At 42.2% G+C, this 24,543-nt stretch overlaps 1 protein-coding gene across 1 annotated transcript in view; it reads right to left on the reverse strand.

The window, feature by feature from the left end:
* The window catches only part of Rasgef1b (RasGEF domain family member 1B), a 521,256-nt gene that overhangs the window by 355,219 nt on the left and 141,494 nt on the right, over positions 1–24,543 (reverse strand). The window lies entirely within an intron of this gene.

Below are 24,543 nucleotides of genomic sequence, written 5' to 3' on the forward strand. Positions count from 1 at the left end.
ACTTATGTAGCTAAGCCAGGATTTTTGACATTAGGTCTTTGAACTTCCAGGAGCAGATAATTCTCTGTTGCAGAGAGGAAAGGGACATGTTACCCATCACAGGACGCCTTGATGCACTTTTGAATTCTATCTACCTGGGGCTAAGATCATCCCTCTGGCAGCTTCAACTGTAACTGTAACCTGTCTTGAGACATTACTAAATATTTTGTGGAGACAAAATTATCCCCAGGAATATGTGAAACTTCAGACATTAGTGTTGTAGTCCCAGGAGAAGTGACCCACAAAATTAAACAATACCCTTCCATTTCTTTAGAACAGTCCCAGGTGATTTGAGAAATGCATTCAGAGAAGAAAAAAAGAGTCTAAAATGGGCAAAAGTAGCTTCACACACACACAAAATGATATGACCAGCTATAAATGTTGTATTTGTAGAAACCCTTGAGCCAAAGGACAATGCATAGTAAAGTCTTAATACCTAGAATGAGTATAAAAGAGGAATGGCATGGATCAATGATAGTCCACAGCCTTAATTTAGCTATTTTCTAAGGAGATTTTACTTATACGCTTGGTCAATTTCATTTCATTCCCTTCAAAAGACTTTAACTGGCATCCAGTTTCCTAATTGCAACCATTGTGAATGGCTTTGGGTGGGCTTTCTGAGCCTTCCCATAACATGCTCAGCTTAATTCCTGAAAACAAAAGTCTCAAAGGACGGTGGCCTCTTCACTCTGTGACCTTCTTGATTATTGCATCAATATTTTTCTACGAAAGGAGAAACTCCTAATGAGTCACCTCCACCAAAGTTTGCATGATGCTCTGTTGGTCACATTATGCAAGTGCAATGTCTTTTTAAAAACCCCCAGCCTCAGACCTTATTAGTGAGATGACCTGTGTGGGGTGGACAGCATCATACATCAACAATTAAAGCAGTTTCGCCCAAATACACTTAGGAAGTAAAGCCCTACTCTTGTGTATTTATATGCCGATGCCTGAAATTTCTCTCCTGGGATTTCTGTTTTTAGCATTAGGCTTTGACTCATAACAGTCAACTCATGGGGGATGATTACGTGCAGGCGACACTACAGGAAAGGACACTGGAAATTTCATGCTTGCACTTCATTAGTCTCTTATATCTTAAAGGAAATAAATTTATCAGATCCACCCCCAAAAGCAGATTGTTTTTGGTACTCTTTTCTTTAAAAAAAAGAAAAAGAAAAGAAAAAAAGAAAGAATTCAAAAGCAGATTTGATTGGCGAAGTAAAGAGACTGAGGTCATGAGGGCATTGGACACTCGTGGTGAAGGAAAAAGATCTGAAGACACAGGTCACAGGTTAGATTCCATACAAAGCAAGCTGTGAAATGGAAATTACATGCAAGGGGTATTCTTGGTGTGTGCAGAAGGGGGGGGGTCACAGGATGGAGTTGATGGCAGTAAGCAGCAGAGCACGTTCAGCAAAGCTCTCAGCCAACCACAAAGAAGCTCTCAAAACAGCGGATACGCATGCAAACATGGGGACATGAAGCGCTGCCCTGGAAAGAGAACATGTTTTGCTAGGCCACCTGACTCTTTGCATCCCCAAGCTGAGAGAACTTATCTGTGTGGAACGTGGCTGAGCCTACTCTACCATGCTCTGTTTTCATACGCTTTTACCTGGGACGGACCTCGCTTGTAACCTATTTACTATAGTTAAACATGGCTTCTTATAGGTGAACGATTGCTGGTCTTTCATGATGTCTTGGATAGAAAATCAAGTAGACCACCTGCTCAGCAGCCTAAGCCCTAGCCCTTGTCCCTTCTTAACAGATGATTTAGCAGCTTAGGATGGATCCTTGATCTCATGGCCTTCAATTCACCACTCTGAAATGAGAATGCCTATATCCTTTTTCCTTTGGGGTCATGATATTAGAGTCCAAAGAACCAAGAACCAGGAGCTTCTATGTCTGAAAAGAGAAAAATATGGATGACCCAACTGAAAGAGGGAGATGGACAGAAAGAGAGAGAAGGAGGGAAGGAGAGGGGGAGAAAGAGAGGGGGAGAGGGGGAAGAGAGAGGGAGGAGACAAAGGGGGAGAGAGGGAGGGAGAGGGAGGGAGGGAAGGAGGGAGAGAGCGCTCATCACCTTTTTGTTCTATTCAGGCCCTTAATGGATTGCATAACTCTGGTCACATGGTTGAAAACAGATGATCTCAGTCTTCTGATTTGCATACTAGTCCTTACAGATAATACTCCCAAAATCATGCTCTGTCACTTATGAGGCCATCCATTTGCCCAGTCAAGTTAACAATGTTAACCATCACAACAGGTAGACCACAAAGGGAACAATCAGAGAACGGCTTTTTGTTTGACTCTGAAGCACATTAACATGGGAATTAAAGACTAGAGTGCACAGCCTTGTCTCCAAGTTAACATTCATAATCATCTGTAGAAAGAACTACATAGGCAGAAGTCACAGAGACCCAGAAGAAAGGGTGATTTGGTATTTTAAAAAATGAACCTAGCTAGTTCTGGGTTAGAGAGACCACTGATGGAGTATGAGTAAATGATGGGCATCCAGTCCAGCACGAGCAAAGAGAGCCATGGACGGTGAGCTGCTCACCCATTCTCACGCTGGGAATGTTCTGCAGTGGCCAAACACCTACAAGAGACACATGGCTCATATTTCCCTTTAAGTGAAGGTTGAAGTCCGAGTTGTTTATCTCCATTAAATTAGGCTTAGGAAAGGAAACTGGAAAACTGTCTTCTGTTGCCACTGAACTATTTCTGCCATCCAATATCCATAAATACTTTTCAAAACAGCAAACATTTAGTACTTATTTAATTAAATTGGAACAGCTCAGGTGCTGGATTATAAAACGTAAAGTATTCGGAGCCCAGGTCTCTGCAATGGCAGCATTATGGAATTCCATTCCCAGCATGTAGACGTGTGTCTGTGAGCAGGCGTATGTTTTACTCTTAGTTAGATGCCACCAGGCAGAGGCCAGCAGCTTTTGATAAATGGTCAAATACAATCAAAAGCTATGATCCTTTTAAGGGAATGATACCTGAATTAAGCACATCCATTTGAGGCCTCCCATCTGCACTTTGCAGGCATGGTGGATGATTTCTCACTGGGTGGTGGATGTCAGGATTGAGTCTACTCTTATCACTAACCATTTGAAATCTCTTACACTTAAACGGATGGGTCTCCAGAGTACACACCACTTGGACGCTCTCTTAGTAAACCGATCCTTGAGCCTCTTCACAAAATACACATTTCCATTCTATTTTCATGCTTTAGACTAATATTAATACATATATGCTTAAAAAATGGCATACCCTTCAGGCAAAGTTCAGCATTCACATTTATTTTTAACTGCGTAATTATAAATATCAACTAAAGGGAAAAAATTATGCTTCCAAATAAATGACAAAATTATAGTGTTTTCTTGTAGTCCATGAATACCGAAATTTTCAATTAGCCAAGTGAAAAGCCATTGAATATGCCAGCAGGATTTATATACGAGACTAATGACCATCATCTGCATCCTATTTAGCTAATGAAGGCTTGGAACACTTGTGGATAATTAAGGGAAAGCTGATGGGAGGAAATTCGAACCATGGAAAGATCAAATCTATTTATGTCTGCATTTAAAACTAAACATACTTAATAGGTCATTCAATCAAAGCATAATGTCTATTCATCTGGGATAAGATAGATGTGCATAAGTTATGTAGCCAGCAAAGTCCCCAAGCCCAAAAGTCATTCTTTTTTCATTCATTCAATAAATATTTAACACCCCCATGTGCCTCTGACCTTGTGGGTTAACATGACAGCTCCATAATTCCTTTAATGTTTCTCTTACCACTTTTCTTCCCCCACCACAATTAAATGTATGGCTCTGGTTTTCTGTTTATATGGAAACTACCACCTGAGAATCATGGAAGACACAGGATGGCTGCAATCCAGGGGCCATTTACCTGTGTATCATGGCAAACACAGGATGGCTGCAGTGGAGACTGATGGGAACTACCATCCACCTGTATATCATGGCAGACACAGGACGGCTGCAGTCTGGGAACTGATAGGGGAAATACAGCTTGCAATGGCCACCTGAATTTTTCTCAGTCCTGGAAGAATCCCTCAGAGGCAGGCACACAGATTATGAATAGATGGTGTCTGTGAGGAGATATAGGAATAAAGACTAAACCCTCATACCCGGGAGTAGCTAGAACAAGACTCGTGACCTACTGAGCTCCACTCATGTCACTGAGTAGAGTTCTGATCATCTCATCCAAGTGTTACTGGCCCAGTTGAGTAGACAGTCTGTGAAAGCTCACTCCCAGGATGCCATCATCACCCCTACAAGTCTCTACTTAGCAGAGGTGATGGATACCACAAGAACCTGTAATCTTAGGATCTATGCCTATGCTGAAAAATATAACACATATTATTTGCAGGCCACACTTCATCGATAGTGATACAGTTTACATATTAAATAACGCTAAGAATAATTTAACATTGTTATAAACAGAAGAAAACAGTGAAAAATTTCAGGTTACAAAGCCCTTTTCCCCAAAACAAGTCTAAAGAAACGAAACAAACCTTTTTCTAATGTGACGAGTGGATTCAGTGAGTGGTCGTGTCTATTCCTGTCACACTAATGGAATTAAAAAGCAAGGCCAACCTTCAAAATCACAGTCTCAACGGATGATGACTCATTTGAACTACAAAAGTAGTTTTTGCTATGGTAATACCCAGAAAGCCAAGTTTATCTACTTCGAAAAGAGAAAAATAAACAATAACAACAACAGCAACAAAATCCTATGGTGGAGTTAAAACTAGAAGAAAAATATCTATATAACCTTTTCATGACTCCTGTGTCTTTTTGCCTATATCCCATCCTTCCTTACTTCCAAATATTACCCCCTCTTGGTCTCCTTTCTAAATTTTAAACTATACCCACACTTACACTCACTTACATATATACACGATAGGCTATGATCTGAATATGTAGGAGAACATGTAGTTTTCTCTTTCTGAGTTTGGGTCACCCCACTCAATATTACACTTTCCAGATCCACTCATTTTCCTGCAAATGTCAGTATTTCAGTTTTCTCCACATCTGGAGGACAGTCGTCCCTATGTGTATGTACTACATTTCCATTATCCACTCATCTGTTGATGGACATATGGGCTGGTTCTATTTCCTCCTATCACAGATAGAACAGCAATAAACAAGGATGTGTAGACACCTCTGTGATAGAGTATAAGATGCTTTGTGCATATGCCCAGGAATGGAATAGTTGGGTCATTTGTTAGTTATATTTTTAATATTTTGAGGAACCTCCAAGTGATTACCATAATGGTGATATTAATTTGTGTTCTCACCAACAGCAAATAAGGATTCCTTGTTACCCACAACCTTTCCAACTTTCTTGGTCAGATTTCTTGATGATAGCCATTCTGGTTGAAGTAAGAGGATCTCAAAGTAGTTTTGTTTTGCATAACCTTGAAACCAGGGATGTTGGACACTTACTAAAATAGTTACTGTCGCCGGGCAGTGGTGGCACATGACTTTAATCCCAGCACTTAGGAGGCAGAGCCAGGCGGATCTCTGTGAGTTTGAGGCCAGCCTGGTCTATAGAGTGAGATCCAGGACAGGCACCAAAACTACACAGAGAAACCCTGTCTCAAAAAAATAAATAAATAAAATAAAAAATTTTGAAAAAAATAGTTATTGTCCATTTATGTTTCTTTCTTTGAAAACCATCTCTTCATCTCATTAGCAGTTTTGTTTCCTTGATGTTTAATTTTTGCATTTCTTTGTAATTCTAGATATTGGCCCCTAAACCTATAGCCAGCATTAAATGGAGAAAACTGAGAACATTTCCTCTAAAATCAGAATCGAGACAAGAATGCCTACCCATCGCTCTTAAATAGAGTGCTCACAGCCTTAGCTAAGCAATTAGGCAAGAGAAGGGTACAAAAAGGATAAAAATAGGAAAGGATCAAGTCAAACTATTCTTAGTTGCAGACAATGTGATTCTATACTTTAAAAACACTATAGAATTTACTAGACAACTTTTAGATACACAACTTACAGTATAATTGTAGGATAAAAAATCAACTTTACAAAACAGTAGCCTTCCTATGTACCAACAATGAACTCTCACAGAAAGAAACTCATTCACAATAACTCAAAAAAATGCCTAGGAATAAGCCTAACCCAGAAGAGGAAAAGCTTGTATGTTTAAGGCATTGAAAAAGAAAATCAAAGACACTAGATGATGGAAAGACATCCATGCTACTGAATGAAGGAATTAATCGCATGAAAATGGCTACCTTCCAAATTTAACCTACAGATTCAATGCAATTCTCATCAAAATTCCATTTCATAGCTCTCATGTCTAGAAAGAGCAATGTAAGACTGAGTATGGAAACACAAAGGGTAGGTAACAAACACCACAACCTCAAGAAGAACACAGCTGGAGTTACCACCCCACCTGGTACAACAGAACACAGTGACAAAGGCAGCCCGACACTGGATAAAAACAGACGGACCAAGGAAACAGACGAGAGCTCCCAAAAGCACACCGACAAAGCTGTCATTTTTGACAAAGATGGCAAAAAAACATACAGGGAAAGAAAGAGAACTGATTTAATGATACTAGCAAAACAGAAAATCTACCCTGAGAAGAATGAAATTAAATCCAGATCACCCATCTTGTACAAAAGTCAATGGAAAGTTGATCAAAGGCCTTCATTTAAAACCCCAAAAGATGAAAATGCTAGAGGAAAACATAATTGTCAAGATACTGGGTAAGAAAGAACTTCATGAACAGAATTCCAGGGGCACAGGATCTGGTCCCCAAAATCAACAGATGGGGTAACATGAAATTTAATTTTCTGAGCAACAAAAGAAACCATTAGCAGAGCAAACACAACCCACAGAATGGGAAGGAGAAAGAACAAAGAATGTCTTTCCCAGCCGTCCTTCAGAGGAGGCTAATACTAAAACTTCCTTAACCAATGACTGTGCAACCCACAACCTAGAACAGTGACAGCACATGGATCCCTAGGGTAGACTCTGTGATGAGAACTGTACTCCGGGATCACTGGGGCACAATATGAGATCCATTTAAAACACACAAAAAGCGGGGTGGGGTGGTGACTCAGTGGGAAAGTCCTTGCTATGGAAGCCTGAGGGCCAGAGTTCGGATCCCCTGCTCAGCGTCACCAGCCATTGTCCTTCCCAGCTCAGAGGACAGTCACCTGGCATGGGAAGTGCTGAAGGGAGAAGGGGTTGAAGGAATGGGGACAGAAGGACAAGCAGAGGATAGCTGTAAAGAATATGCGGGTTAAATTATAAAATAAAATTTAAAAAAAAAGAATATGCGGGAATCTACTCTCAGATAGTGCACATATTTCCTTCTACCCTTTTTGGTTAACCACATCAATGATGTTAAAGGATCATTACCCAACATTCAGGGATTTAAACCCTTTATACCCCGCTGCACTTAGACAAATTCCTTCAGTGGAACTTAGAGGTAGGTGACTTATCATCTGTACCAGACTGTAAGCTTGTGGACCCCAGGAGCAAATTCTTAACTGTCTTCTCTATTCTACAGTTTAATAGAGTGGTGGGTATATTGTGGTGGTATTGTGTTCCCCAAAATATTGTGTACTCTAATAAATTTATCTGGGGTCAGAGAACAGACAGCCACTAGATACAAAGGCTAGAAAATGGTGGCACTCACACCTTTAATCCTAGCATTCCAGAGATAGAAATCCCTCTGGATCTCTGTGAGTTCAAGGCCACATTGGAAATAGCCAAGCATGGTGACACACGCCTTTAATCCCAGAAAGCCAGCCTTTAATCCCAGGGAGTGGTGGTAGAAAGCTATATAAGGCGTGAGGACCAGAAACGAGAAGATTTTGGCTGGTTAAGCTTCAGGCTTTTGAGCAGTAATTCAGCTGACACCCATTCCGGATGAGGACTCAGAGGCCTCCAGTCTGAGGAGACAAGACCAGCTGAGGATCCGGCGAGGTGTGATAGCTGTGGCTTGTTCTGTCTCTCTGATCTACCAGCATGGACCCCAATAACTGGCCTCGGGTTTGATTTTATTAATAAGAACTTTTAAGATTCCTGCTACAGTATATAGTTGAAAGCAGGAGGAGACTTCGTACATGTTTGTTAAGTGTACAGTGAGTAAGGGAAGAAACAGAAGTCAAAGTGGGAGAAAGGAGCATCAAGAGAGGTAGGCAGGGGAAGAAGGAAAGGTAAGGGGAACTGAAGGAAAATACAATGGGGCAGAGTCTTATGAATCAAATCCCACCCCCTCCCCAAAAGAGATGCTGACATTCTAGCCCATGCAACTGTATTTGAACACACTCTTTGCAAGTAGCACAGGTAGGATGAGGCTACTCGCTGGAGAGATGGCTCAGAGGTTTAGAGAACTTGAGGCTCTTTCTGGGGCTCTGGGTTCAATTCCACACCTCACTACGGCAGCTCACCACTGTCCGTAACTTCAGGAGTCTGACAACCTCATACAGACATAGATACAGGCAAAATACCAACGCACATGAAATAAAAATAAATAAATCATTAAGAGGAAGCCACAGAAGCAGGTTCTAATCCAATATGATTGGTGACCTCACAAAGACAGGAAGATTGCAGGCAAAGAGAGCTAAAAGGAGAGAAAACTGTGTGGTGAGAAGACAAGCACGCTGCAGCCACAAGGGAACACTGTGGGCCACGGTCAGAGCCAGGCACAGGCAGCGAGGACTTCACCCCGGCTCTCAACACTTTGATTTTAGACTTCAAGACTCTAGACCTGTTGAATTTCTGTTGTCTAAGTCCCTCCCAGCTTGTGGCACATTTCCCAGCAGAGCCGTCAACCTAATACAGGGACTATGAACCAGGGACATTTTGGTTTAGTGGTTGGCAATTTTCTAGTGTGAAGGACAAGATGGTAAATTTCCAGGCTTTGAAGCCCATGAGGTTTCTGTCACCTCTGCTTAGCTACACCACTACAGCCTGAAAGGGCTTGTACACTGTATGCAAATGAGAAAGCGTGGCTGTATTCTAATATAGTTTTCTTTTTTTTTTATTAAGAAAAAAATTTTTATTCATTTAATATACCAAAAATTCCCCTCTTCCCTCCTCCTACCCACCCCCAGCCTCCCCCTCTCAACCCACCCCCCATTCCCTTCTACAAGAAAGTAAGGCCTCCCATGGGGAGGTACATTTAGCAGAGGCAGGTCCAAGCCCCTCCCCCTGTCTCAAGGCTGTGTGAGGTGTCCCATCATAGAAGTGGGCTCCAAAAGGCCTGCTCATGTGCCAGGGATGGATTCTGATCCTACTGCCAAGGGGCCCCCCAAGCAGATCATGCTACACAACTGTCTCACTATACAGGGGACCTAGTCCAGTCCCATGCAGGTTCCACAGCCATTGATCTAAATTTCATGAGTTCTCACTAGTTTGGTTCAGTTGTCTCTGTAAGTCTCCCCATCATGATCTTAATGCCCCTTGCTCATAGAATCCCTCTTTTCTCTCCTTGACTGGACTCCTGGAGCTCAGGCTGGTGTTTGGCTATGGATCTCTGCATCTACTTCCATCAGTTACTGGAGAAAGGTTCTATGATGACAGTTAGGGTATTCATCAATCTGATTACAGGGATAAGCCAGTTCAGGCACCCTCTTCACCATGCCAGGAGTCTAAGCATGGTATGAAATCACATTTTTCTTTTTTTTTCTCAAATTATTTAAAAATGTCAAAATCACACTTGCCTCATAGCCCATACAAAAATAGGCATGAGGCATATGTTTGTTCACCTTGGCTTTAGATCTGGGAATCAAAACACCTGGGCCCAGGCAGGCCAGGTTCCATCAGTGATTTCTGTAACCTGGCTAAAGTCAGTGCATTCCCACTTCCAAGGAGCATGGCAAGCATTTTCCTGGCCACCTAGAGGGCTGATGAATAGATGATCACATACCTTCAAATACGTTGTCTATGGTAACAGTACATGCTTGACACTATTAACTGTGTCTCACGTGCACAGATAGAAGCATGCTCATAAAGGCTAGAGTGATGGTCAGGTAAGTCACAGCATCAGAGTGAGGTAGAAAGAAATGCATGAGCCCTTCATCATCTACACCTTCAGTGAAAAGGTCAAAGCTGTGAGTGGCTAGAGGACATTCTGAGGTAAACAGTAAATATTTGTCATTTTGGGTTACATTTGACCCCAGACTACTGCTGAATCAAGAATTTTTATTTCTAGGGAAGGCTCTGCATTAGGATGTGCCTACTGCTAAGAGGCTGTACTGTGGCTCCCTAACTCCTCCTGATAAGCATTCATCACCCGCTAACACACCCTTGGCCATCTTCAGCCTTTTTCTGTGGTGCCAGCAGCTGACAAAGCCATAAATATTCCCCTGCATGCAGACACACCCTCACACTCATCGCCATAAGGAGTTGGAACTCTGCCACTGTGCTATGGAGGAGCTGGACGCGGGTTGACAGCTACAGACGTTCAGGTCTGGCACAAGGTAAAGCCAAAAAAGAAAGAAAAGAAAAGAAGAACAAAGAAAAGAAAACAGTTCCCACAAGGAAATATCAGCTGCTAACGCTGCATGTGGCTGCAAACCTCCCAAGAACTCAAGCAATACCCCTGGAAAACAGTGTGCATCCTTCCAATTATGACCAAAGTCACAAGTCCCTAAGATGCAGTTTTCCCCCAACTCAGGCACTCTGATTCCACCTCCTCCCTAAGACTGTGCCTTTTCCCATGGAGACGTTCTGTGTCCGACTCCTCATAAGTTTGAAGTGGACAGAGGATCCATTTCCTTAGTCTGCCGATCTCCCCTCTGCTCCTTCTCCGTGTTTACTCTTGTACGCCATCACCACCAGCTTTCAAAAGAGCAGAGAAACAAGCCAGCGCTTCTGAATGTCCATCCAGACGCAACTTTGTAGCCTTCTTTTAGAAGATGTTTACATGAAAACGTGAGTAGGCCAGGATTCCCTTCCTGGAACAGAGTAGCTTAATGGAAGGGTAGCAGACTCAAATCCCTGCTCTACTCCCCTGGATATCGGACTCAAATCCCTGCTCTACCCCCCACCCCCATCCCTCACACGCCCCCCCGCCCCCCCCCCCCCCGCATGTGGACAGAGTTCTCTGAGCCTGAGCTCCCTAGCTGTAAACTCACAGCAGTACCATCCTGAGGGGTTTCTAGGACTTAACACGATGTATTCTCAGTAACAACAGCTACTATGGATGATTTCTGAGAATTCTAGACATCTTATCTAACTCTGTCTCCAAGCACATGTTCCACAGAAGTCACAGATGCCGATTTACAGGAATAGATCTTTGTACCAGAGCACATAATGGAGGCGGTGGAGATAAAGGGTAAGCTACGATTTAACTGAGTCCTGAGTGACAGAAGAGCAAATGACTAAGATCAGGGAGGAGACATTGGCTCTCTCTTCCTCAAATGATCTTTGGATTATTATATACTGGTAATGCTTATGCTCCTGGTTAAGGTGCATGGGGAAGGACTAGCAGTATAAATACCTGAGAATAAAAGCAAGTGACACAGACGAACATTCCCAACAGACACATGCACACACTCACAGTATCCAAAAGTCTGAGACACTTAGCAAAAAACATTCAAAGGACTTCTATACTTCTCCCTCCATAAAAGCATAATCTTTGCCATAGGAAGAGATAAAATACAGAAAAATAACTTTCAACTTAAAAAAAAAAAAAAAAAAACCTAAAAGTCAGTCAGATGAAACAACCAGATACATGATACCAGAGCATTTCGACCTGGGAGGTGGGGGGTGAAAGTCCTGTAGTCTCCAGCCCAGATATGTGTTCTCGGGAGAGGTGGGGACGAAACCACTGACAGCCTTGGGCAAGGAAGCTCGAGGTGCTGAGCTCTGGGAAGATTCTTTGTACTGGCGCATGTGTAGGAGGCAGGGACACATAGTCCGAAGTTTTATAACCCAACGTCTTTCTTTTGCTTCCATGGTAATTCTGTACCCCACCACACACCTAAATAAGTCCGTTCATAAAGGGGGAAAGGCAACTGTTAATTTGCAATTCAAGCTACAAAATGCTGTGTAAATTGGGTAGATGAGGACGAGAAGGAGAAAAAGGTTGAGGGAGAAAGACATTTCCATAATTACTGACTATTACAAACCATCAAATGGACACACAGCAAGGACAGAGGGTGTGAGCCCAACAGGATGGGTTCCCATTTAAAAGCCTAGCGCTGTCGTTAACAAATGAATGGTGTTGCGCTATTATCTCAGGCTCTCTTAGTGACGGTTTGACAGGAAATCGATGGCTCTATAATTTTACTGAACACCAGAAATATAAATAAAAAAGCCTGCCTTGCCATAAGCACATTTCCTAATTAGTGCTCTCACAGAATGGGCCCTTATCCTGGTTGTACATTACTGCGTCTGGTTCTTCCAAGCTTGAGTTCCACCTGCACCAGATCTTCAAGAAAAAGATGAGTAATGGGTCTCTGGGGCTTGGGGAAAATCCCTGTTGCTGCTGCTGCTGCTGCTGCTGCTGCTGTTGCTGCTGCTGCTGCTGCTGCTGGTGGTGGTGGTGTTTTCCCCCTTTTTCTTCCTCCTCCTCTTCATCCTCTTTTAGCTTCTGCATTCTTTTCTAACTACTCCAGACCCATTTATTCAACCAACTACCAAACAAGGACATTTGAGGACCAGGCTGGATTCTGCTGTTCACTGAAAGATGAACTAGATGATTGGGTGCTATGCTGGCTTGCAGTTGGTCTCCATCACCCTTGGGCAGAACGGTGGCTGTATCAGCAGCAGTATTTACTTGTACTGTACCGGTGAGTGTGATCCCCATTTTATTCCTTAATAAATACGCCTTCTTCCCAGACATCTGTGGATTTCTCACACTATGTTGGTTTGTTTTAGAGACTCTTAAAGGAGTAAATACTTTATAACGTTTTATTGAACATGAACACAATCCACATGCTTCCATAGCTTCGACCACCAGCCATGGAAGAACCATTTTAAGGGTGTTTAGCCAACCCCTGCCAAGCTTCAAATTCATTGTTCTCAACTGACAGTTAAACATGCCCACTAGAATGTTCCATGGGCAGCTCTGACTTGTCTAGAACCAAGCACATCATATTTTCCTAGCCCAGCTTTCACTTGTATCTTGGTTAACAGTGAATTCATTTCTTCACTCTTTCAACCATAATATCTAATTCTCTTTGACCCTTCTCACCCATCACATGCTCTGGATCCTAATACAGAGAAAATGCTCTTAATTATAAAGACGCTTTTCTCCTTACCACTTTCTAAGTTCAAATCCCTTCACCTCTCCCTCACTTTTCTGTCTTATTTTCGTGCTGAACACTGACACACGAATACTCCCCTAAAACAAACTTGATTCTGCCCTTTGCCAATTTGAAGATCGCTGGCTGGCGCCCTGGTGTCATGCATGTGATGTCCCCAATAAAAATGCACTGCTTCCAAATGTTGACACTGGCTATGCCTTATTTTGTCAGGCATTTCCCACATGTCCCCTAAATAGCCACACCAAACTTGGATTCCTGGACAGACTGTAAATACCTGCAAGTCCTTGAATGCATACTACCAGGTTCTCTCTGCCCTAGAAACCTCTTCTTTTCTCTTCTGGCCAGTTCTGGCTCCCTCCTAACCAAGATTTTCCTGACCTTCCCCAAGTGATAGCAGGTTCCCTCTCCCTAGTTTTAATCGTAAAGCCCACCATTCTCACATACTTATAGTATTTTATGATTCAGAAAGATCCTGAAAATCTTGCTAGCTAGGCTGAAAACTCATTGAGCACTGCGAGGGTGATGCAGACACAGCCTCATACATAGTAACTCGTCCCTGACTGATAAAATAATGAGTCACTAATAGTCACAGGTTGGTTAGAGATATATCAGCACCACCTGTATCTGACAGTTGAAGCCATGGTTATGATTGAGACTGTCTAGGGAAATATATAATTATAAGAAATTATAGGATGCACAACCCCTGGCAAGCACTGATAAAAGCGAGAAGAGCTAGCTAAGGGAATTGAGAAAAACCAGGTACTGGAGAGGGAGAAGAGCCAGACCAGAGTGCAATCACACAAGCTAGCCTAGGACATCACTTCTGGAAGGAAACCCTCCCCGGTCCACTAAGTTGAGACTAAAACCCTTCCGTCTATTCCCACCTCATACCATACTTAGCCCTATCACAGTGCTTATCACAGTATGCTTTAACTGTCCACCCTCTGCAATGCTCCTGGATTCCTTCCTCCAAGGCAGAGACTGTCTCACTGGCAGTATAATTTTACATCTGGCACCATTCACAGCATGTACCTAGTGTTCAGTAAGTATATGCTAGATGACTGAAGGGGTGTGTGGTTACATACATGAATGAAATGCAGCTAAGAAACCACATAACAAAGATTAAAAGATACTTTTGAAATATCCCCATACAAGTTGCACTGGTTTAAAACTGGAAAGTCCAAAAATGTGAAATGAAGAGTTGGCCTTCCTCCTGGAGCAATCACCATGAAGATGGATAGATGGGTCTGAATAGCTGCAAACAGAGTCCATCCAACATTTTTTTAAAGCAGATAACACACAGGAGTTATTACATCTTTAGAAGTGAAAAATGCATCATCTAAAAATCACACCAGCGAACAGTATCATCCCAAAGCCAAGGAATGAATGCCATGTCTCAGTGAACTTAAAATTTTAGCTATTATTTCTCCCACAGGTTATAATCCTATTCCCTGTATTTAAGGAAGCATCAAAAAATAGAGCAGCATATTGTCTTCAGGAGACCCCAACTTGCTGTTGGAGGAGGGGTGTGCTGGCTATAAATCCCCAGACAGATGACCAGAAGGAACTCCAAGAACAGATCACTAAGGTTCTGCTTTCAGATTCACAAGTGAATGGAACTTCAAATAATAACTGGAACTGGAAAACATTGGTGTAGACCAACACAATAAGTTCCCCTCCTTGGGGGTGGGGGGAATTGGAGGGGATGCTTTTCAGCAATTTTGTAGAGTGGCTAGGAATTGAAAATTGGCTACCCAAGTCCTTCACAAAAAGCAGTAATAATAAGAAAGTCGTTTTCATCCATTGCTCATGTTTGAATTTCCAGAATCTACCAGTAGGCCATATACATGGGGATTGTCATGCAAAAAGGATGCAGGGAAGAAACTGGCCCTGATTCTCACCCTTGTGCCTCTGGAAATGGACATGGATGAAATCCTTTCCTTCTGGCTTGTGACTTGGGTCCTCAGGAAATGTGTGAACTGTAACAGGAACCTACCGAACTTCATAGACTGGCATTCTTAGAGACTTGAAGGAAATGGGAGGGGGGTTGGTTTTGTTTTTGTTTTGTTACTTTATTGTTTTATTTTTATTTTCTCTAAGTTCAGGACATTTGGAGAACTGTTTCCCAACATGGTACATCAAAACACAATGTGCCCATGCTGTCTCTTGCAGAGCACTGTTTATTCTCCGGGGTAAATACTCCTCTTGGAGACTTCAAGGCCCACTCTAGCCTTTTTATCACAAAGACTGAGGCTAGAATTCAGAACAATTATCATTTTATTGTTCAATGAAAAATTTCAACATTTTTAAGGGCAGTCATGAAACTGCTCAACATTGTTCAAAGTGGGATGAGTTATACATGTAAAAAAAAATCTCATATGTAAAAGACACAACGAGCCCTAAAATATGCATGCAAATTACCTAAAAAGTTAATCAGAAGCACAAAAACATGCTGCTTCAAAACAGACCTCTATTACCACAATAACTTTTTCACACAAGCCGTTAAACCTCTGGTCCTCTGTTTCTGCGACTGGAAAATGGAAGCCGACAAGCTTACCTCCCAGGGTTTGGGGTCTTGAACACAATGGTAGATGCAACGTGCACAATGCAGGCACTCAGTGGATCCTGAACAGATCCTGCTCGCTCTTTCCTTCAGAGTCTCGCTCTCTCTCTCTCTCTCTCTCTCTCTCTCTCTCTCTCTCTCTCTCTCTCTCTGGTTTCCCTGTGTTCACTGTATATCCATGGCTGTCCTTATACTCACTCTATAGACCAGGCTGGCCTCGAACTCAGAGATCTGCCTGCTTCTGCCTCCCAAGTACTGAGATTAGGGGCATGGGCCACCACTACCTGGCCTGGAGTTACTTAAGAAAACTGGATTTCAGAGGGAAGTCCATCTGTCAAGTAATATCCAGAACAGCTCAGATAAATTACACCTCTAATAAATTAAGATAGATATGCCACATCTGATGCAGACACTGTACTCTATCAAAGACACCATTGCTCACAGACAATTGTGTGTTGCCATGACAGCATATAAGAAATACTAAAATATGAAAATATGTGCATATTTTCATTAAATTGGGAAAATACAAAAGGTGTCTAGAATTTTAAATACAAACAAAGACATATTTCTTCTGGCAACTTAACTTGTTTTCTTGAGAGAGGAAGAGTTGGGAAGATGTGAGCCAGAGCCAAGCAGTTGCTCCTCTGGGTTTGCCTTTAAATCGTGGTTTGTCCAGTTACCACCAGTAACAAGTAATAGTGTTGGAGGAAAAGGCATCTGAAGAGAGGAGATCAGAGCGGTGGGGGGCGGGGGTGCGGACACAACATCCAAGAAAAGGAGGGTAACTGAGGCTTCACCTCTTTCTTTTAAGAGTCACCCTGAGTTTCAATCTCACCCTGTGTTTGAATTTTGAGTACAAAAAAATGTGTACTTCTTTATCTAACAGAAATTTAGCCTGTAGTTCTGACAGACCTCTTGGGTGTAAGGGCCCTGAGAGAGGGCGCACGACCTCTTACATATGCGACCTATAGCGACACTTAGTGGTAGTTCCCTAAACTACAACCAGGTGTCCTAAAGGGGTAGGACCACTGCTGGGGGTGGGGATGGCCAAATTCTCCCTCACCCCATTGAGAGATGGCACCATAACCTCACCAGATGAGTTACTCCGAGGCCCCCCGGAGGTGGGAGCAGTAGGGGAAGCAGTTAACATTGTTGCGATCTTATCTTTTCATCCTTTGTTATTTTCTGTGTATCTTTCGACTTCATAATAGAGCTGTATTGCTGGAAGAGACCCCTAGGGGTTATCCAATCAGTTCTTTAATTTAAGGTTATAAAACACTGACTCAATATGGCGGTCCAAGGTCATCCCGTTTGGTCGAGTCTTAGGTGGAGTCTGGAAAGCACTGGTCCCTCAGCAAAAATGATTTAGTTGTTCATAAAGCACAGTCTGGGGTATTGGCTTCCACATATTTTCTCCACGTTCACTGCTTACTTAATAAGAAATCAAACATTCTGATGACTACTTGGAGTTTTGCAGAAGGCTTGAGATGAATTAGGGAGTGATAATCAAAAAATCAAAATTTTAAATGAAAATTAATCATCACCACCTACACAGGTAGGGGGACCCTGTGACAGAGACAGTTGTCCCCTCTCCACCAAAGAAGCTGGTGCAGAAGAGTTCCTTATCATTAAAAAACAAAAAGAGAGAGAGAGAGAGAGAGCAAACAGAACTAAAACCCCTAAAAGGAAAGCAATGTAATTGTAAACTGTGAGCCAGCTGTAAATGATAGTAAACTGGGTTCAATACCACGTTGGCATGTTGGAACCATGCTCAGAAGACAGTGGGAGAAATGGGTATTGAAAAATGACCCAGGAGAAAGGACCAGAGGACATGAGAGACCTACACCACCAGCTTCCATGCCAGCCACTAAGAGAAAACATCCCAAGAGTGGATACAAAAGTAACACAAATGTGAGACGGTGATACTGAGGCGCATCCAGGAGAAACTCGGAGAGAGGACCTGGAACAGGAGTCCTTACAAACCAGGCACCAGTGGGGAGGGCGGAAGGACCACTGCTGTGTTAGGTTATGAGGTGCGCAGAACAATTCAATGCCCAAAAATGTGTACAACTGTAATGTGACAAAGCATAAAAGCAGATTTAAGAGCTACAACATAATAAAGGCCAATTACTCGAAAGTATCACTTTCAAATTATATGTGGAGGAGACAATAATGTTTCATAAGCATCTCTGAATTAACAACCTACTTCACATAATGGTCTACTTATACCATTTGCATAGGACACAAATCACCAAATATAGGACCACACTAAAATAATGGTCTTGTACCTATAATTAAAAGACTGGCCAGTGAGTACACATTCGTATATTTATACTGAAATAGAAAGTATTTGGGGCTGTATTCATCATTCTGTATGTGGTTCTCCTCTTTGGCTGAGTATTTGCATTCACCAGCCAGGATCATGGTGCGTTGGCACAGGGTGTCTGCTGTGATGCCAGACCACATCCCATCTTCAGGACTGAGGCCACTCATTCCTCCTGCTACTGGGAATGCTAGCAGGTAATGGAGACCCGATAAATCACTCCATAGTAATCACCTTCAAGCAAATAGAGAAGCCTGGTCATCGGCTAGCAGCCATTTCCCCTAGAACTCATGTTGGAAACAAACTCTGGGGCCTATTGTCTCCAGATGGAGCAAGTCCACATCCTGCTCACCAACCCCAAACAACCCTGAAGAACATCTGTGGCCTGTGTTGGAACAGCCTGCTCTGCTTCCACCTACCTTTACCTAGGTGTTGGTCCTGTGACAGTCAGAATAAGAAAACCCAAAGACAGAGCACTTGAGTGGGCTGCAGTTTAAGCTAAAGGAGGCTGAGTAAACCACAGAGGCAGGAAAGGCCTCTCATTTTCAGGGTTTCGCACTTCACTGAAGGCTTCCCTGTGACAGGAAAGAAGAAATGTCACACAGACACAACCACAAGAGCCTGAACAAGCAGGCCTCGTGGCATTCCCTGTTGTCACATCGTACTTCTGCATGAGCGTCCATCACAGTGCAGGTTTCCCTGGGTCTTCACTCGCTGTGTTTATGCCGCCTTGGTCATAAGAACTTGCTATGTGTTTTCTCCATCTGTCTTGTTACAGGGGTCTCAGCCACAAACGTTGTGATGAGTGAAGACACAATATTACTCCTTTCCTGGCATCTTTCTTGAGAGTGTTCTCGGCAAACATCCAACATATTAATCTGTGCTTCCAGGAGATTTAACTTAGGACCATCAAATATAAGTCCTCTTACCTTTATACTAGGTACAACACCACCACTATTTCGGTTAGAAGCTTTAAGGATAAAGTTCTAGGACTCTTCTGCCTTCCTTTATTTAACTTCCCTTTCAAAGGAGTTGTAAATGAAGCGTACACACCCACACCAAACAATTCCACAGATCACAATGCAACTTCTCTTCAAGACTATTCAGGTTTGTCTGAGCATCTGTTTTATTCGCAGTAAGGGAAGGAGGAAAACACTCAGTGAAGGAATCAACACACAATGGGTTATCTCTTCCTGGATGAATTTAAAATTTGATAGAAGAAACGACACATCGAGCAATTGCTTTGCAAGCTAGAATGCAACAAAAGAGCTGAAGATGCTGTAGGAGGTCAGAAACGATCGTGCTGTGTTTGATTGACGAGGAAGGGCTCTTTGAAGTTCCCTCTTAGCCTAGCTCAGCTGACCTTTCAACACCAGGTAAGAGGCCAGCAGGGTTATTTCACATAGATATAACAGACAAAAGTCAAGGCACAGAGGAGAGCCAGGTAGCAATGTTGTAGTACCAGCTACTGATCCAGTTTAAATAGAGTGTTAAAGGATTGATGAGGAGCAATAATGAAGGAAGGAAATGTTGGGCATGTGAAGATCCCCAGAAATGCATCTCTTTGTTATGTTCCATGGACCAAATGGCGCGCGCGCATGCGCGCGCACTAACACATACACACACACTAAGGTTATAATGAGAACCCTGACCAAGCCCATGATCAGCACACATCTGTGGAGATGCCATGCGGAACCCAAGTGTCTGCCCCTCCAACTCCAGGCCACTGTGGCAGCCATGGTGACCCTGCCTGAGGGAACTTGCCTCCTGCAGATGAGTTTGCTTTTCTGTCAGTCTTCTGAAGAAAGCCTTCAGGGATTCTCATCCAAACTTCTTCCAAGAGGTTGCTTCTAATACACAAGTACATTATCTTAAAACTGTAGCTTTCCCAGGAAAAGAAATAATTTTGAAACTTTTATCAGCTAAACTTCTGCAGTTATCTTTTAGTATTTCTAGAAATATATTCATTTTTTATACTTTTTTTATGCTTGAGTATATTCCTAACTGTATTAAATGTTATTTAAATATTTCTAAAAATGAACTATAGGAAACCTGCTTAATTTCTGTGGATGGGTAGTTTCCTAATTCACTGCCTTTCTTTATTTTACACTTATACTGAATTCAGCCTAAATTTACAGATTGCAATAAAACCACGTTTTACACTTTGTTTAAAAAATAAAGGGGTGCTGGGTGTGATGGCACAAGCCTTTAATCCCAGAACTCTGTGAGTTACAGGTCGACCAAGGCTATGCAGTGAGAACAAAAACAAAAAAGGGTTTTAGCCATGTTCTTTCTTGATAATTAATGGTTATGGTCTAACCTCACCAACCAATGTGGTCTTTTTTTAATTCTTGGTAATTTTTTAAAATAATCACAGTTCTTCATAATTTTAGACACAACTCACACTTATGTAAAGACATTTCAAAATATAACTTTTCTTTTCTAACATTGACTTTTGATCAAAAACTACTTTTTACTCTTTCATTTTTAACAAAAATGAGGGCAAAAAATCATGTCACATTGTTAAATTAATGAACTTGCTGTAAAATACATTTCTCACCAAAATCTTGATGTGAGAGAGAAGTAAACCCTTAGCTGTCTCAAAAGTGGAAAATTCTAACTCTTAATCAAAAAACATTATGGGACTTAATCTTGTTCACCTTTATTCAGTGGGAAAGGAAAACCATGTATGAAATGAGGTAAATATGCTAGTGAAGAGAGCACCTATGAGGCATAATCATAACTTTAGTATATTTTAGCTCTCTGGCATTTGCTCTCCCTCCTACCCCATGGCACCTTGAAGATTCCAAGTCCATTAATCATTTCCCACATTGTAAGCTTTTGTACACATCTTTAAGAGTGAATTATTTGATAACACTAAACCAAGGTGATTCTCCTTCATCCCAGTGGTACAGTAAGGCTTAAAGAGGGATACAATTTATAAGACTATACCTATATCACAGAGCTGAGAGCTAGTTCCTGAACAACAAAAGCTGCCATTATCTGAAATTTTAAGGGAAACTGATCTCTGGTACAGAGAAGAAAATTTAGAACTGAAAAAAAAAATTAAGACACCTATCAGTCATATATCTACACAATGATGAAATTCTTTGTGCACATGAACTAAGACAAAAATGGAAACCTAGAGAGAGAAAAGCCAAATTGCGAGTAAATGTATTAATTAAATATGTGTGCACTCAAGAATGGTGCTGATCTATTTAACACCAGAAGCAACAGCCAACAAGCTGGTGATGGAGCTGTCCAGTTTCCATGCTCCAGCTAATCCTGAACTAGGCTTGATCCGAATGATGGAGCTGTCCAGCTTCCTGGACTAGGTTTGATCTTCATGATGGCGCTTGTCTAGCTTCCATGTTCCACCCTGGACTAGGTTTGATCGGAATGATGGAGCTGTCCAGCTTCCATGCTCCAGCTAATCCTGAACTAGGCTTGATCGGAATGATGGAGCTGTCCAGCTTCCTGGACTAGGTTTGATCTTCATGATGGCGCTTGTCTAGCTTCCATGTTCCACCCTGGACTATGTTTGATCTGGATGATAGAGCTGTCCAGCTTCCATGCTCCAGGTAACCCTGGACTGGGTTTAATCTGGATGATGAAACTGTCCAATTTCCATGCTTCAGCTAACCATATAGAATTTGCTTTCCTGCTGGAATGCCCCCATTTCCACAAGTTACATTTAAATGAAGGGAAAAAAATTGTCTCAGTTCAAGCTTTCTGGTTTTATGAAGAGGTTCACCAAAAGGAGCAGAGAAGCTTGCCTATTAGTTTTATTTGCATTTTTGCATTTTTACAGGTATTTTGTAACTAGAAGCTTTCCTCCTAGTGCTTAGGATGAAGCTTCTAAACCCTTCTCTCAGAAGTCACAGAACTTCCCAATGGTCCAAAACAAAGTCTGACTTCTTAAGATTAACTAAAAATAGGGAGAGCATGCTACTAATTCTCTTTAGGCATGACTGATAATTTCTTTTTAAAAATATTCTCTTACATAGATTTTTTTTGCATATAGGGCAAGAAGCATACTGAAAGTGAAAATGAATGACAGATAATTTCACTCAGAAAGAATTTATAAACTAGCAGACTGGCTGAACTTAAATGATGTCAATGATATAAAATTCATAAGGATAAAATAGCATTTAATTATAGATAGATAGATAGATAGATAGATAGATAGATAGATAGATGACTTAGAATAAATGGAGAGTTGAGTGGAAACAGGACTTTAACAGTCTCCAAAAGATACAGCCTACAGTTGGATTTGGATTATCGACAACTTGCAGTATCAGACTCCGGCCAGTTTATTCATGGGAGCTGGCCAGGAGAGCCTTCTCTTGTGCCAAGCTTCAATGGCCAAATGTCAGTGTGGGGACACCCCTATGAGTTGGGAATCTCTAGATAATTCACCAGAAGTCTAGAAACTCCATGTTTAGTCATAATGTCTCATCTCTGTTCATACACAGCACCTACCTCCACTGTCTTCTAACAGGTTCTCATTGTAAAAATCTGTGAGTGACCATCACCCTCGTCCTCAGGAGATCCATGGGTCTCAAGAACAAGCAAAGGTTTGGGGTTATTCCACTAATGAGCATATGTCTATCTGATTGCACAGTGGCATAGAAATCTCGCCAAATAACCTGGCAGTGTACACCCTGGCTTTCAGAAGACAAAAAATCATAGAGTCAATTTTAGCAACCTGCCAAGACAAGTTGGCTTGTCTCCCAAACAATCTTTTAAACTCAGATTGAAAACAGACTTGGCTAACTCCCCAGTCTTTGATAATTCAGCATAGTGTGTTAATAAGTACTTAACAAACAAATGGAAGGAAGCAAAAGCCTTTACCATCTCCCAGGTAGATGCACGGAAACTACCCATCCACATGCCATATAACTGTCATTCCTAAGGCAGATTCAATGCACCAGAGCAGCTCCATGTGGGTTATTTTGACTCCAGAATCTAGATGAAAATCCCTGTCCATATCTTTCCTCATAGTGTTTAAATTAACATTTGCACAGATGAGTAGTCAATAAAAAATCTTCATGTGTTGAATGACAAACAATTGTTAACTTCTAGAAGGAGCCCCACATTCTCTCCTCTCCTCCTACTCCCAATTTTAAGAAGAGCATGCCATGGGGACAGTGGTGGCAAGGACATCATTGGGTGGAATTTGGGGCATGATAAAAGTTAAAGGTCTACTCTGGGGGGACATAGCACTCCCCTTGGTTTCATCACTGGAATCCTCCCTTGTCTGAATTCTTTCACCTGCATGCCTACCCTATAACTCTGCCCTACAACAGAAGAAGCCATTCTTCTTCTCCTGTTTTCTCCTCTCCTTCACTGCCTCCACATCTCCTCCTCAGCAAGCAAAAGAAACCAGCCTTAGATCTGATAGGTGAGGCCTGTGGGAGCTGCCTTGCTCCACGTGCACTAAGCTGGTCAGAAACATACTACCATTTCTTTCAGTCATCTGTCTTGTTCTTTCTGTCCAACGGGAACAACGTGTAGTACCAAGTGACACTCAACGGAAATAAACAGTGAAGCTGTAGTGTGTGTCTTCAGTCTGTGACCCACACCTACTTTGTACAAAATGTCTCCTATGTTCTTAACCGGGAGACCTTTGCCTAGAAAATGGTTTGTGACCTAAAATCCAAAACAATATCAAAGAGAGTATACTTTTTGGCCTTGCCTTCCATGTGTATATCTCTTTATGGTTCCTCAATTTGAGGTAGAGGCCAGCTAGAGTTTTACAGAGCTTGGAGCCGGGGAGATGGCCTAATTGGTGAAATGGCTTGATGAGCAAGCACAAGGACCCAAGTGTGATAACCCAGCATCCACATAAAAACGGAGTGCTGTGGCACATATCCATCACCCGTGAGCTGGGACGGAGAGTAAGATGAGCCTGGGGCTTCACTGGCCAGTGAGAAAGCCTGTCTCAAAATCTAGGGTAAAGAGCAATAGCAAAAATACCTGCTATTCACCTCTGGCCTCCACAGACACACTAATGAACAAGTACACTCACACTCGCATGCACACGAGGGGGGAGGGAGACAGGAAAAAGAGAGATTTAAAGAGCTTAACCATGGTTAAATTCTTCTTGATACAACTAACACATAAACATATAAATCAATAAGAACTGCTTTCCATAAATGGGATTAGCTCACACATCTAAAGGCTTCAGAGTGGTGACAGGGTGTGCCATCTTTAGAGCACAACTGTAAAGCCACATCATGAAGGGGGGCAAGAAGGCCAGCTGCTTCCTCTCAGCGTTTTGAGAAGACAACAGCATAGTCTCAGAACAAACAGCAGCTTGGATCTCATGCACAC

This window comes from Peromyscus maniculatus, chromosome 10, assembly GCF_049852395.1.
Source record: "Peromyscus maniculatus bairdii isolate BWxNUB_F1_BW_parent chromosome 10, HU_Pman_BW_mat_3.1, whole genome shotgun sequence".
In the NCBI taxonomy this organism is placed as follows: Eukaryota; Metazoa; Chordata; class Mammalia; order Rodentia; family Cricetidae; genus Peromyscus; species Peromyscus maniculatus.